This window comes from Narcine bancroftii, chromosome 10 (assembly GCF_036971445.1).
Source record: "Narcine bancroftii isolate sNarBan1 chromosome 10, sNarBan1.hap1, whole genome shotgun sequence".
Taxonomy (NCBI): Eukaryota; Metazoa; Chordata; class Chondrichthyes; order Torpediniformes; family Narcinidae; genus Narcine; species Narcine bancroftii.
Window position 1 is genome coordinate 61,353,519 of NC_091478.1, and position 10,876 is coordinate 61,364,394.

Below are 10,876 nucleotides of genomic sequence, written 5' to 3' on the forward strand. Positions count from 1 at the left end.
TTTAAACTTGAAAACAAAGGTTTAAAAAAATGGGTATTTAAAAGTCTGGCCAGAGAGGTCGAGATTGCACATCTAGACTCTACGCCATCTTGCCACGCCCCCCCCCCCCCCCATTCTAAGTCATCTTATAATTTCTTCATTAATGGCTGATAATTTAACTTGCATAGATGGCCTAGATTATTATCTAGTTGAATACCTAGATATCAGATTGCTTGTGTTTGCCATTTAAATGGTGATTCTTTCTTAAACTTTGTGAAATCCACATTATTCATTGGCATCACTTGACTTTTATTTGCATTAATCTTGTACCCCGATACTTCTCCATATTCCTTCAATTTCTTATGTAATTCTTTTATTGATAATTCTGGTTCTGTTAAGTATATTATAACGTCATCTGCAAATAGACTGATTTTATATTCCTTCTCTTTTATTTTTATCCCTCTTATTTTATTTTCTGTTCTTATCAGTTCTGACAAGGGTTCTAAAGCTAACGCGAACAGTGAGGGAGATAGTGGACATCCTTGCCTAGTTGACCTGCTTAATTTAAATTGGTTTGATATATATCCATTTACTGTCACCTTTGCTAATGGTCCCTTATATAATGCTTTAATCCAATTAATATATTTCTCTGGTAGGTCTGTAGTACTTTGAATAAATAATTCCATTCTACTCTGTCAAAGGTTTTCTCTGCGTCTAAGGCAACTACTACTATTGGCGTCTTGTTTCCTTATGGATTCGTTACGGTTTCCTTAACCATGGATTAAGTTAATGAACTTACAGATATTGTCCGTTGTTCATCTTTTCTTAATAAATCCAGTTTGATCTAGTTTTACTATTTTTGGTACACAGTCGGCCAATTTGTTTGCTAATAATTTAGCTATTATCTTATAATCTGAGTTAAGTAGAGATATTGGTCTATACGATGTAAAGGAAAAAAGAAATTACGAACTACCAAAATTAATATTGATGCAAAATCAACTAATCCCCTTCACAACAGATAACCTTTCCTTTAGAGAATGGGAGAGAAAAGGGATCAAAAGAATAGAAAATTGTTTTTCGGGAAATAAATTATTATCTTTTGAACAAATGAAGTGCAAATATGGTATAACTCATGGTACAATGTTTGCATACCACCAACTGAAAACCTACTTGAAGGACAAATTGGGAAGCAGACTGAGGTTACCAGAAGGAAGCAATTTTGAATATGTGATTACAGACACAATGATAATTAAAAGATTATAAAAAAAACATGTACATCAAACTGAAAGAGAAAGAGAACGATGAAATAAGCTGTAAACCCAAAAAAAAGTGGGAACAAAATCTAAACATAAAGATAAAGAATGAAACATGGGAAAAGCTATGCTCTGGAACTATGAGAAATACAATAAACACGAGGTTACGCATGATACAATATAATTGGTTACACAGGCTATATATCACGCCCCAAAAGTTAAATTAATGGGACCCAACAGTATCAGACAGATGTTTTCGCTGTAAGAAGGAAACGGGAACAACAGTACGTGCAATTTGGGCATGTGAGAACGTGGAAAAGTTTTGGGAAGATCTAAATCAGGAATTAAATAAAATCACAAAAAAATAACATACCAAAAAATCCAGAGATCTTTCTTCTAAGTAATATAAGAAGTAAAGAACTTGGCCTCGATTTGGATGAAGCACAAAAAAGATTTATTATGATAGCCTTAGCTGTAGCAAAAAAATGTATGAAGTCAACCTGGAAATCAGAAGAGAGCCTGAGAATACAGCAATAATACATATAAATGAATAAATGTATTCCATTGGAAAAAGTAACATATAATTTAAGAAATAACATTACAGTATTCAAACAAATTTGGGAACCGTACATGGAACACAACAGAGAACTCCTACCGTGGACCTCCACCCCCTAAAATGACAGAATGAGAAGACAAAGTGAACTGACCCAGTGTGTAAAAGTAGATGACACAATTTTCTTGTTTATTTTCATTGTGTGATGACATTGTTTAATGGGTTTAATGTATTGTATATGTTGAACATTTAGTGGGTGGGAGGGAAGGGAGGGGGAAAAGGGGAGAAAATGACAGTGTATATTTCAAGAGGGAAATGTTTTTTGTGTATTTTGGTCAATATGGTTCATAGTGTGAAAAATAAAATTGAAAAAAACAACTCCTTGTTGACATTGGGGGATGGGGAATAAATGATGTCAAGTTCAAGTGTATTAGCATCTGAATGTACATATACACCCGACACAATTCTCCAGACCACAGATCCCATGCATGGACATTACATAATCATTCATTATATACATAAATATATAATAGAAATATCGACAACTGTTTTGGAAAAATTTACTTGTTTACAGGACACCATTCATTAATCTTGTAGCTTGATGGAAGAAGCGATTTCCCACTGTGGCAGTCATAATTTTTCTGCTCCTCTACTTCCTTCCAGATGGTAGTGGGTCAAAGTTATTGAGTGCTGGAAGGAGAGGGTCCTCAATGATTACTTGAGCCCTGTTTGAGTAATGCACTAAGTGAATGTCATCTTTGCCAATGTACTCACCCCTCATAAATTAATTGAAGTTGATGATTCTGACAGTATATTGCTTGCAGCACCAAAAAAAAAAGAATTCCAACAATCTTTTGTGCTGGTTGGGGCAAAATAGTTTTGGGAGCTGTGTTAGATAACGTGGTTCTGGGAGTTAAACTCCTCTCACCTTCTCATTGGTTCCACTGCCACATGGGTGATCTTGATACTCTCATTCTCCCCCTCCTGATAAAGGTATGTATGTGACCACAACAGCCACACCCCCTCCCCTTCCGCATCTTGGAGCCATGCAAAGAATTGTCCCACTACATAACGGTCTAGAGGGCTGACGGTCCAGCCAAACCTTGAACGATTGTGCAAGACAGGCTGACTGGCAAGGGTGCAACTAGTCCTCTGACTCTGAACCATCACTGGCGACAACCTCTTGATGGAAACCGTGTCAGCTTTTCTATTTATGTCGATCACAAAAGTCTTCGGGTGGCATTTTAAGACCTGAAAAGGACCATCATAAATGGGCTGAAGAGGTTTGTGAACTGCAATGATAATCCATGTCAAAGACAGATTCAGACACCTTCCCTGACAGAGGAGACACATCTCAATAACAGCAAACCTCAAGGATGAAACTCAAGCCACCTCTAAATTATCCGTACAGAGTTTGACCACTGGGGAAAGGAGTGGTGGAAGGTTTATTGGACCGCAGTGATTCTCATGTGTCTCTGAGATGGAATATCAGTGAAAGGTACTTCAAAGCACTAGAGAGGTAACACCATGGTGTCTCCACAAAATCCTTCAAATCCCCTGGAGCAATGTGAACCAACATCAGTGTTCTCGCCCAAGACAAGCTCCCAGGCATTGAGATCCCAATGAATTCAGTTGGTTCCAATAGACAGAACATTTCATGCCTGGGACCCACATTCTACTCCTGGGACAGGCACTTGGCACTGGCCTCAGGAGGACACAGGCAACAATACAAGGATGTGCTCAAGCCTCGCTGAAGAACTGTAATACCCTGACTGTCCCCATGGGGAAGCTCTGTCCCCTGATTGCCCTCCATTCGAGAAGGCACCGAGAATGGGATGGCATGGTTGGCGTAGTGGTTAGCACAATGCCATTATAGCACCAGTGAATGGCACCGGGGTTCGAAACCCGCGGTGTCTGTAAGAAGTGTCTGCGTGGATTTTCCCCAAGAGTTCGTTTCCTCCCACCGTGCGAAATGTGACAGGGGTCCGGGTTAATTGGGTCTAAATTGGGTGGCACGGACTCTTGGGACGAAAAGACCTGTTACCGTGCTGTAGGCCTAATTTTTTTTAAATGAAAAATTAACAAAAAAACCTTATGTCCTCAGAACAGATTCAGTGAAGACAGCAGAAAGAATGGTCTACCAACTTTATGCCTTGACAGGGACCTCCCGTCCCATCCATGGTCCTCGTCGGATGCCTTTCAACCCCAGGGAACCAGAGTGGAAGCATATCACCATCAGACCTCAGAAGAGAGAAGTAGGGAGAATGACAAATGGAAGAATTACCACCAGCAATACTTTCAGGCATTGAGGATGCAACCTGGAATGTAATTATATCAAAGAGTCCAGCAGGGTGCTGTTATCTGCCAATTTATGCCCACTGATTTGAATTGGTACGAATGTCAACTGAGCATTCACTTGCAAAGAGCAGGTGAGTTTTCAGTCAGCTTATTTGGAATTGAAATGTGAGTCAGGGAGGTTTAGAAGGTTGGGGAAGGTGGATGGGAAGGGCTCCCACTGCAATGGAAACAACAATGCTACCTCCCAGCTCCAGTGGTCCTGGCTCAGCCCTGATCCCAAAAGCTGCCTATGTGAAGTTTGCACGCTCTCCCTGTGGCCTCGTGGCTTTTGTGTCTCCGGCATGTCCAAAAGGATTGAAAGGCTAATGGGCTGTGGTAAATTACCCTCAGTGAAGGTGGGGGGTGGCAGGAGAATCGGGGCAAGTGCAGTTGTTTTACAATTTGAGTTGTCAGGAAAAGTGAGAAAAATACTGAATATGTAATGATGTTAAAGGAAATTTAAAGAAATTTGAGCCACTGGTGATGATACTGGGATTAACCACATAGTTTAAGGTCAACTATTTCTCAGTTTAAAAATTTTGCTTTATTCATTTCATTGCATGATTTGACTTTTGGGGTACAATTTGTAGGCTGGGACAGCAGAGAAAGAGAGAGACACCTGCTAGTACAGGCACTGCCTCATCGCTCCAACGACCTGGAGGGTTGTCTGGGTGGAGTTGGCAAGCTCTCCCTGTGAACTCCTGGGTTTCCGACAAAGGCTCAGGTTTCCTCCCACATCGCAAAGAGGCGTGAGCTGCTGGGTTAACTGATCACCGTAAGTTACCGCTCGTGTGGTGGAGCACACCACCAGATTCAGGAACAGTTGCTACCCCCTCCACCATCAGACTCCTCAACAACAAATCTGGGATTCATTTCAGGACTCTTACTTTGTGCAGTCAGTTTGTTCACATTTCTTTCTTTATTTACATTTCTCTCTTTTGTGTGTGTATCTTTACTTGAGTATTGTTTTTCTTTGCACTACTGATGTTGGAATCGATCTTCAAGGATGAGGTTACGGAATACCTGGAGGTGCGTGAAAAGATAGGCCTGAGTCAGCATAGTTTCCTTAAAGGAAAACCTATTGCAATTTTCTGAAGAGATCACAAGTGGGATGGAGCGGGGGGTGTGGGGGGGAGGCGGTGTGAAGATGCAGTGGATGTTGTGTATTTGGATTTTCAAAAGACCTTCGACAAGGTGCCACACATAGGCCGCTAAACAAGATGAGAGCCCGTGGAATTACAGGAAGGGTAGAGCACGGGTAGAGCATTGGCTAGTCGGCAGGAAACAGAGGGTAGGAATAAAGGGATCCTATTCTGGTTGGCTACCGGTTACCAGTGGTCTTCCACAGGGGTCGGTGTTGGGCCGATTCTTTTATGTTGTATATAAATGATTTGGATTATGGAATAAGCGGGGTTGTATCTAAATTTGCAGATGATACCAAAATAGGTGGTTGGGGAGGTGGTGCTGAGGGTACAGAAAGACTGCAGTGAGACCTGGATAGATTAGTAGACTGTACAAAGAGGTGGCAGATGGAATATGATGTTCAAAAGTGTACAGTCATGCACTTTGGTAGAAGAAGTAGACAGGCAGACTATTAGATGGGGAGAAAATTCAAAATTCCGGGTGCAAAGGGACTTGGGAGTCCTTGTGTAGGATACCCTATAAAGGCTAACCTCCAGGTTGAGTTGGTGGTGAAGAAGGTGAATGCAATGTTGGCATTTATTTCTAGAGGGGTAGCATACAAGAGCAGGGATGTAATGGTGAGACTCTATAAAGCACCAGTGAGTCCTCACTTGGAATACTGCATACGGTTTTGGATGCCTTATCGAGAAAAGACATACTGGACTTGGAGAGAGTTCAGAGAAGATTTACTAGAATGATACCAGGAATGAAAGAGCATACAAGAAATGATGTTGGCTCCTAAACTGTAACTCGATGGTGTACAGAAGGATGGGAGGGTGGGATCTCATAGAGGTATTTCAAATACAGAAAGGCCTGGACAGAGTAGATGTGGCAAGGATGTTTCCCATTGCAGGGGATTCTGGGACAAGATGGCACAATTTCAGGATAAAAGGGTGTAAATTTAAAAGAGAGATGCGGAAAAAAAATGTTTTGTCAGAGCACTTGTGTCTGTGGAATGTGTTGCCACGGGCAGCTGTGGAAGCGAAGTCGTTAGGTGTATTAAAGGCAGAGATTGACAGGTATTTGATTAGTCAGGGCATTAAGGGTTACGGGGAGAAAGCTGGGGAGTGGGGCTGAGTGGGAGGATGGATCAGCATGTGATTAGAATGGTGGAGCAGACTCGATGGGTTAGTGGGCCGACTTCTACTCTTATATCTTGTGATCTTGTGATAAGTAGAAATTCTGCCTGGCCCACAAGAAAAAAAAATCTCAGGTTTGTATGTGATGTCAATAAATCTGAACTTGAACTTTAGTGGTTCTAGGTGTAACTGATCTGGGTTAATATTAATCCTTAGTTTGTTAAAACGATATTTAAACTATTGTTTAATAAGTTTGTTTTGGGTGGTCAGGGAAACAAGGACAACACATTAGCATTTTAAACAGAAACACATGGTTCTTTGCAGCTGGTCATTGGTTTCAGTATCACCAATTGCCTTTGTATTAATGGCTGCTGATTGCAGGTTGAAGCCAAGAGATGAAAGGATTTATGATGGTTCTTGAGATACTGAAAACAATATGTGTTATTTTAGAAGCACCTTTATAAACGCACGACCACGAGCAGACAACCCGGAGGTATAAGTGGACTTAGATGCTTTTAGCACATCAGTGTGAAAAAATGTCAGAAATCTATTGTTGAAATGAAAGACAAAGTGTTGAGTTGAAGAAAAAACCTGCTGTTCTGTTAAGATGCAGAACTGGCCAGCAGCAATATTTCCCTGCAAAGGGGGGGAGGGGCGGGGGGGGGGGGTGAAGCTGCCGATGTTACTCCTGGAAAAGAGGAACACAGAATAAATGGCTTTGAAATAAATAAACCCACCTCTGTCTCTAAGATAAAGAGGGCGATTTCATAGTTTGGAACACAAAACACTCATCTGAAGAAAATCTCTCTGATAGACAACTCATCGAAAGAATTGTGAGTTAAAGAGACCTGAAGATATAATGTTTAAAAGAGCTTTATAATTATTTCTGAACTGAAAATTTAAGACCTTCGGGCAAGACCAAAATGATGCTGAAGTCTTAAAATGGACTTTTCAAAGTTTGGGACTTTAACACACACACACACACATATTGACATTTGGACATAGTGGGGGTTTAAGTTTGAGATAAGTAAGAAATTTCATGTTATTATTAGTTTAATTTAAAAAAAACTTTTCTTGAATTTACCCTAATCTGGTGAAGTTTTGCCATGGCTGTTCCTTTGTTAGGTGCTAACAAAGTCTCTTTAGTCCCAAACAAAATTGAGAGAATTGTTAGGTCATAATAGGATATCTGGGATGGGGGGGGGGTGGGGGGAGAGCTGCTATAAACATGGGGAGAACAAGAGGGGACGAGCACAAATGAGTGCTGAAGGACAGCACATAATCAGTGGGGAGAAGGTTCTGTTTCTGTGCTGAGTGACTCACTCATTTATGAAGTCATTTGTCACCCAAAAAAGAACAGCTGCTTACCAGCCTGTCATGACTGGGGTACACAGTGCAGGATTAATGCATTGTGTCATGCCTTTCCATTTAAGACATTTGTAAATTTAATTTTTTCCCTAAATTTGGAGAGGCAACATGATAACAGGCCCTTCTGGCCCATGAGCCCACGCTGCCTAAGTACACCCATGTGACGAATGAACTTTCCAACCCTGTGTATCTTTGGAACATGGGAGGAAACTGGAGCACCCGGAAGAAACCCATTCAGTCATGGGAAGAACGTGCAGACTCCTTATGGACTGCGGTGGGTTGCTGACGCTGTAATAGCTTTGCATTTACCATATGATTTCCAAAGCCTTTTTAAATGGCTATAATAGCAAGATGTGGGATGGTATATCACTACTTTGTAGCTAGCTCCTAGACAGGGTGGCCACTTTCTCATTGCAAGTGCTGTCCTGGCATTTGTGTGCTGCATTGCTTCTCGGTGAGTGCAGATGAATAAGTGCCAGTGTTTCAAGCAACACAGCGACTGCAGGCACTGGAAAGTTGAGCCAACAATGAGCTGCCGGAGGGACTCTGAGGGTCAGGCAGTGCCTGGTGGGGGGGGGGGGGGGGGGTGGGGGGTGAGGAGAAGGGGATCAGTTAATGGTTCAGTTTATCCAGACTAAAGTAGGAAGGGGAGAGAGCAAGAATATAAAGCAGGAAAAAAAAGAGACGGTGGGGGGGTGCCAGGTGGGCCATTTGTTCTCTTCTAAAACTTCTCTGGTTGTTCATGGAAGCTGACATTATTTTGATGGTTTCTAATAATTGTTCCATGCTTTCATTTTATTCAAATGGCACACGGAGGAGGCAGCACTAAACCTCACTCGGTGACACACGGCAAGACTCAGTGCGACTGAAGGCCAAGTTGAACAAGGAATAAACACACACTAAAAGGCTTCTTTCAGGAGAAGTGGACCGTGCTGGAATATATTTTGATGAGGAATCCACATCGTGCTTAAGGACTGTGGACTCTCGGCAGTCAAATAAGCCGACACCGGTAATAGGTTGCAAAGTGGTTCCATGTCCACGAAAATAATTCTGTGAGATGAACAACCAGTTGCTATGAGACAAGCCCACATGGACTACCTGCCAAAAGCAAGAATAATAAAAATATTCTTCAGATGATGGTATTCTCTGTTGGAGGGTTGCGGTGTGATTGAAATCCTGCATCTGACATTTAAAAAGAACATTACAGGGCAATAGCTAATTCTAACTGTCGAGATTACAGGGATCTTTGTCCTTAATTCCCTTTGGAGTACAATGGTCACAACAGTGATGGCTGTGTGTCAAATGGAGCACAAATCTTTCATCTTAGAAACCAATTAGTTGTGTAACAGAAAGCCTCGCAGTCCATCAATAAACAATTTCAAAAAAAGCATCTAATTTAGAACATAAAACATTGGATTGTACGAAAATAATTGAAAAGAAAATGTTCCACTGGAGAGTTTTATGGCAAATAATGCAGAGTGTTTTCATTCTGCAGATGAACAAGAGAATTTCTTTCTCTTTTTCTCTTCAGACACAGTTGGATGTTTTTTTTTTCATTTTCATGCACATTATAATTATGAACAGGTCATGTATTGTATTGGTTTAAAATTTTGTATGAGTGGCCCCATGTCGGTATAAAAAATGAATGTCAAAGAAGGCCATTCGGCCATTCGTATCTGTTCTCCCTCTGAATGACCATGGCTGATCTTTTTCAAGTTTCAAATTTATTGTCAGAGTACATCCATGATATCACATGCAACCCTGAGGTTCCTTTTCCTGCGGGCATGGCACTTATTGGTCATGCAAAAAAAGCTGTACACAGCATAAATATGTAAACAAATAAAGAAATGTAAACAGATAAAGAAATATAAACAAACTGACTGTGGAATACAAAGAGGATTTAAAAAATCAATGAAGTGTACAAATAAGAGTTCATAAATGAGTCTATGAGTTTGTCATTGAGGAATCTAATAGTGGAGGGGTAGCAGCTGTTTCTGAACCTGGGGGTACGAGTCTTCTGGCACCGATACCTCTTTCCTGATGATGAACAGAGCGTGAGCTCTCCAATGGCATCGTTTCCTGTAGATGTTCTCGATAGTGTGGAGGGGTTTACCTGTGACATCCCACCACCTTTTGGAGGGCTTTACGCTCAGGGATATTGGTGATGCAGCCGGTCAGCGCACTTTCCACCACACCTCTATAGAAATTTGCCAGGGTTTCTGGAGTCATATCAAACCCCTGCAACTCCTGAGGAAGTAGAGGCACTGATGTGCTTTCTTCATGATGCCATTAGTGCGTTGGTTCCAGGAAAGATCTTTCGAGATAGTCACTCCCAAGATCTTAAATTTGCTCACCCTCTCCACCTCTGATCCCCCAACGATCACTGGATTGTACACCTCTGGCTTTCCTTTCCTGGAGTCAACAACCAGCTCCTTAATTTTGGTGACATTGTGTGTAAGGTTGTTGTTGGTGCACCATTCTAACATTTACCGCCTACATGAACGTTATATTCTTTGATTGACCTATTGACCTCTGACTTAAACTATCTGGTGTGTACACAGTGGTTTTCAGAGTGCAGGCTTTGTTCAGGAAGCAGGATACAGTGCAATGGGAGTGAAAGTGAATGAGATTGTGGAAGTGTCTCACTAGCCCTTTTTAATGATGTGACCCCACATTATAGTTTAAAAAAAGGTGATTTGACAATTTATGGTGACGATCCTATAAGGCGGACCCCGCTGTGCCTTTATGTAGAGCTGAGTCGGGAGCTGGCTTCCAGAGCTGGAGGAGGCGGGGCGAGTGATGCAGTAGCATCACTTGCCACCGTAACATACGCGCCGAGAAGGGAAAGCAGCCTATACTCGAAAACGGCAGGTAAGAGCGTGAGTGGAGATCTGTACAAGCGGTCTTCCAGCTGGAGCAGATCTCCTGCGTAACATAATAGCCTCCGTTAACCATGTGGGCTTTTTAAAATTCACGCTCGTGGGTTGTGGACTGATGGCATCATCGGCCCTCCCCTTTGGAACCGTGTTCAGCGGCATGGCCATTTACGGAGGAGGTGGAGCGACTTAATTCCACCTCTAAATGTACCACCCGGGCGGATGGAAGGTGGAGTGAGTTAGACCAGT

The 10,876-nt window shown here is 41.9% G+C and overlaps 1 long non-coding RNA gene across 3 annotated transcripts; it reads right to left on the bottom strand.

The window, feature by feature from the left end:
• Positions 1–2,328: 2,328 nt before the first annotated feature.
• Positions 2,329–7,654, bottom strand: LOC138743946 (uncharacterized). 3 transcript variants are annotated; one of them, XR_011345133.1, is made up of 4 exons: positions 7,468–7,593; positions 5,010–5,145; positions 3,931–4,026; positions 2,329–2,475 (listed from the first exon to the last, which is right to left on the bottom strand). It is a non-coding gene; the product is annotated as an uncharacterized lncRNA (long non-coding RNA). The 3 variants fall into 3 exon arrangements; XR_011345132.1 differs by lacking the exon at positions 3,931–4,026 and having other exon boundaries at positions 7,468–7,582; XR_011345131.1 differs by lacking the exons at positions 2,329–2,475; positions 3,931–4,026 and having other exon boundaries at positions 4,644–5,145; positions 7,468–7,654.
• Between the last annotated feature and the right edge of the window lie 3,222 nt (positions 7,655–10,876).